This window comes from Lynx rufus, unplaced genomic scaffold (genome assembly GCF_022079265.1).
Source record: "Lynx rufus isolate CCGP_SWC_20201006 ecotype Redwood Valley unplaced genomic scaffold, mLynRuf1.p SCAF_6, whole genome shotgun sequence".
Taxonomy (NCBI): domain Eukaryota; kingdom Metazoa; phylum Chordata; class Mammalia; order Carnivora; family Felidae; genus Lynx; species Lynx rufus.
Genome location: NW_025814878.1, coordinates 68,650,534 through 68,654,746, shown reverse-complemented (window position 1 = coordinate 68,654,746; position 4,213 = coordinate 68,650,534). Strand labels below are relative to the sequence as shown.

The 4,213-nt window shown below is 37.9% G+C and overlaps 1 non-coding gene across 1 annotated transcript; it reads right to left on the bottom strand.

Moving 5' to 3' along the window:
- Window positions 1–3,333: 3,333 nt before the first annotated feature.
- LOC124529480 (U6 spliceosomal RNA) lies at window positions 3,334–3,442 on the bottom strand. Its single transcript, XR_006966372.1, has one exon. It is a non-coding gene; the product is annotated as a U6 spliceosomal RNA (small nuclear RNA).
- Between the last annotated feature and the right edge of the window lie 771 nt (window positions 3,443–4,213).

Sequence of the window (4,213 nt, the reverse complement as noted above, 5' to 3'; positions counted from 1 at the left end):
AGTTGCTTAATGTTTATATACTAGAGGGCAGTTGTATTTCTTTCAGGATCATTGAAGTCCTACTGGTGAGGAACAAGAATACTAAAAAATAGACTAAAACATATTTTTGTGAAAAAAAAGGAGAGAACTCTAAATGCGGATATCTTGGCATTCAAGCTATTGTACCTTAGCCTAGTATCAAATATCTGGTAACACGTGGGAAATGGGCATTTCAAAGTATTCTGGTTCATTTTTAGTTTACTCTATTGCATTTTAATATTAATATGTAGCTATTTTAATGCCCTTTTTTTTTCTTGATTCAGCTGGTTCATGTATAGGCCTCTTCTACAGAAGCAAGATCCCACACTAATGTAGGTGCAAATGATTGCCTATAATATATGAATGGGCTTTATTATAAGTGTTATTGGCACTCAAAGGCTATCGCTGGTAGATAGCCTTCCAGATGAGGCCTCCAACATCTATTTAATCCATTTTTTAGCTACTGAAAGAGACCTGGTACGAGTGGAGATCACTTGGACATTAAGCCCGAGCTTCCTATGAGCCCCTAGAGCCCCTGGGCTGTATACCCCCGACAGCCTGGCCACCAAACCTGGGAGCTCTGACAGTGGGATGAGGAGGAAAGGACAGACTCAAACCCACAGGTAGGGAAAGGGATGGGGAGAGATGGGCAGTCAAGTACTGTCACTCCATGATGAAGCCTTGAAGGCTGAAGACTGCCTGAAAATCGTCAGTTGTCAACTTACTGCTGGTGCAGACCCAATAAAGCAGATGCCTGGTTTGTTCAAAAATAGAAAGATGGATGGGTGGGTGATATTCTAGAGTAAAGAAATCAGTGAAGTAGTGTTTTTTTATTCTTCTTCCCCTTGTTTTATCATATACCTGTCTCAATTTGACATTATTTTTAAACAGACTATCTACTCCTATGCTGGAAAGGGAGAGTGTTCAGATATGCAAATTTGAGCTATATTAAATGAATAGAAAGGAAGGCTGTGATCAAATGATAACATTTTCTCCCTACACATAGTTTCCATTTTTATCTATTCCCCAAGCTCCTCAAATTTTTAAGTTCATATTTTTGTTCTTATTTGAAGAAAGGTAACTATTTTCCTGGATAGACTTGTTACCTTTAGAAAAGGACCCATTGCAAGACATTGGGAATTTGCTGCTTCTTTTCACTGAAGAAAAAATATTGTATAAATTCATAGAACTTAAGCTTAAATATATATTTTTAGGTAGATACCAAAAGGAATGTTTAAGTTTTCCTCCTTTACCTGTCAAAGTGCATTCTTATTAGGGGTCTGTAGGGTTAAATAACAAAGGAACAGGCAAGGGATACACAGGGCTTGGGAAAAGTTATTTTTTGTTGGAAAAACTACATTGGGTTAACTCCAACCTACACTTAAACTAGGGTGGCACACAGCTACAGAACTTACTGCAAAGTCTGTGTCCTCATGCCCCTATTGTACATAACACTCCTTTTTTTTGTGGCTAACATATATCTTAACTTCTCAAGCTCCTTAGTTACAAAACCATTTGTATTTTATTTTTTTAAATTTTAAATGTTTACTTATTTATTTGAGAGAGAGAGAGAGAGCAAGCCAGGGTGAGGCAGAGAGAAAGGGAGAGAGAAATCCCAAGCAGGCACCACTCTGTTAGCACAGAGCCTGATGTGGGGCTCGAACTCACAAACTGTGAGATAATGACCTGAGAAGAAACCAAGAGTTGACTGCTTGACCAACTGAGCCACCCAAGGTGACCCTATTTCTATTTTATTTCAGTAAGAAAGCCTCCATTTGAGAACACGTGACACCCAGCTCAGAAGTGTTTCTTCCTTACTCTTATTGCTCTGATAAGTCCTCCAGAGGTAGAGCCCACAAATTAGTGGCAGCTGCCTGTTGAGAAGACACTCGGTCAAATTAAACAATTTAAAATTCTGCAGTATGACATGAAATTCCTATTCTTAATAGTTGTCACAAAGTTGCATCACGAACTACAGACAGGTACATGGTTCAGTCGTGAGTTGTCAGAGTTACACTGGTTAGAGACCTGACTTGAGGGACCAGACCTAGTGAGGGTTTTGATGAGAGACACTGTGGTTTTGATGGAATACCTGCATGGAGTTCCATATATGCAGAACTCAAGAGTGAGTTCCCTGAAGATCCCTGTCTATGTTGGTGTTTGATCATCTCAACTCCAATAGAATCTCTTGAGGTTATCAGTGAGTATTCTTTTGGCCAGGGATCTATGTCACATAATGTTTTATAGTTCTCAGGAGATTTGGTAACCTGCAAAAGCCTTTCTTTGAAGAAATGTTCTTGCAATCACAATTCTGTTTAAATTCCTTGGCAGTAATTTTCTATCATATACTCTTTTGTAAATGCAGACCCCAACCTACTCAATCTACTTCCTTATTGGCCTAATATAAAAGAATTTCCAAATTAAATATTAGAAAAGTTATCATCTTTAAGTCCTTGTTATATCACATTATCGCAATCGTAAAATTTATAGTATTATTTCAAATGTAATAAATAATTCATGACAATGAAAATAATCATTAATTACTACTTATTTCACAGCATCCCAAATTTCAAATGGTATTGCTATTGCTCAGGGGTAGGCTTAACATTATAGGGAGATGGGGAACAGAGGTGTCCTTAAGTGATCCTTCCCTGATCCAACATCTGGTTCATGGGCTGAGGATCTTGAGAAATAAATAAGAACTGGAGTTTGGGAAGAAAAGCAACACTCAGAGATTGAGACTGTGGAATGGGTCAGGCCAGATTTTTTGTTGTGTTGTTTGGCAACTACGGGTATCTGTATTGTGTTATGCTACCGATTTTTACAATTGTGGACAGAGTTGGGGATTGATGAAATGGGATTTTTGTTTAATTAGTAAGATGGGCTTTTAACTCATGTGGCCACAACAAATGGGTTTAGGTTTTCAAGTATAGGCTGCTTCAGTGTGTCTTGGTATTACAAGAAAGGCAGGATGGGATTAGACCTTTTAGGCATTGGTTAAGCAAACAATATTTGCTCCATTGACAGTGTTTTCCAGCCAGGTCAGTAGTCAGGAATTTTAATGTCAAAGGATCTACGTTCTGTACATCTTACAGAGCAGCCGTGGTGTTTGAGATTGCAGTTTTACCTGCCAGGTCTATGTAGGCTGTCCTGGACTGGCTGCCTCCATTCCACTTACATTGTAGACTAAGAGAGGACAAGAGAGGCTCTAGGCTACGTTTGAGTTAATGTGGTTTAACATAAGTGTGGGTTATTTGCTACCATATTACTTTAAATTGGCTCTGGATTTATCTTTTCTTTTCTTTTCTTTTTTTTTTTAAATATGGAAGCTTCATAGATTTGCAGGTCATCCTTGCACAGGGGCTGTGCTAATCCTCCCTGTATTGCTCCAATTTTCCAGTGTATGTGCTGCTGAAGCGAGCACTGGCTCTGACTTTCTTAATGACAGAATCTCTATCTTTGACCTTAGTTTTCAGAGAGCTAAGCTCAGGGTTGAACCAAAGAAGTGTGGTAGATTTCAGTAATGAAACAATACAAGGGTTTTTAAGCCCTTATTATGACAAAAACATGCCAAATTTTTCAATGGATATAAATGAATTAATAAAATTATTGCAGACCCAGAACCTAGGAAAATAATAAAAAAGGTGTTTTCCAGGAATTCCCTGATCAGATTTGCCCAGAAAATCAGTAAGGAACTGGAATAATCTGAAAATAATTCTTAAAATAGAGAAGTCCTATTCAGTCCAACAAAAGTTATAGAAAAAGTAAACATTTAAAAGGCTGATGAACAAAAAGAGAAAGAGAGAACCTTAAGTGGAGCACAGATATAAGAAGATAAGCAGGACAGGTATGAAGGGAAAAATGAGACTTTGAGGGCTTGAGGTCAGTCCTGACCATGTAAAAGGGAACATAAGATGTACCTACTGTTAAAGGTACTATTTGTAGAAGAGGGCTTGTAACTAGATCAGTTACTAGATCAATAAAGCTAAATAAACATCAAACAATAGAACAGAGAAAGAGGAGCAACATTTCAAGCACAGACTAGAATGATTGCCTGAGGGAACCAGTCCCCAGGACACAGTGAGAAAGGCCTTTTTTTTTTTTTAAGCTTTCATTTATATACTAGTTAGTTAGCTTACAGTGTAATGTTTTAGGTGTACAATATAGTGATTCAACACTTCCATACATCGCCTCG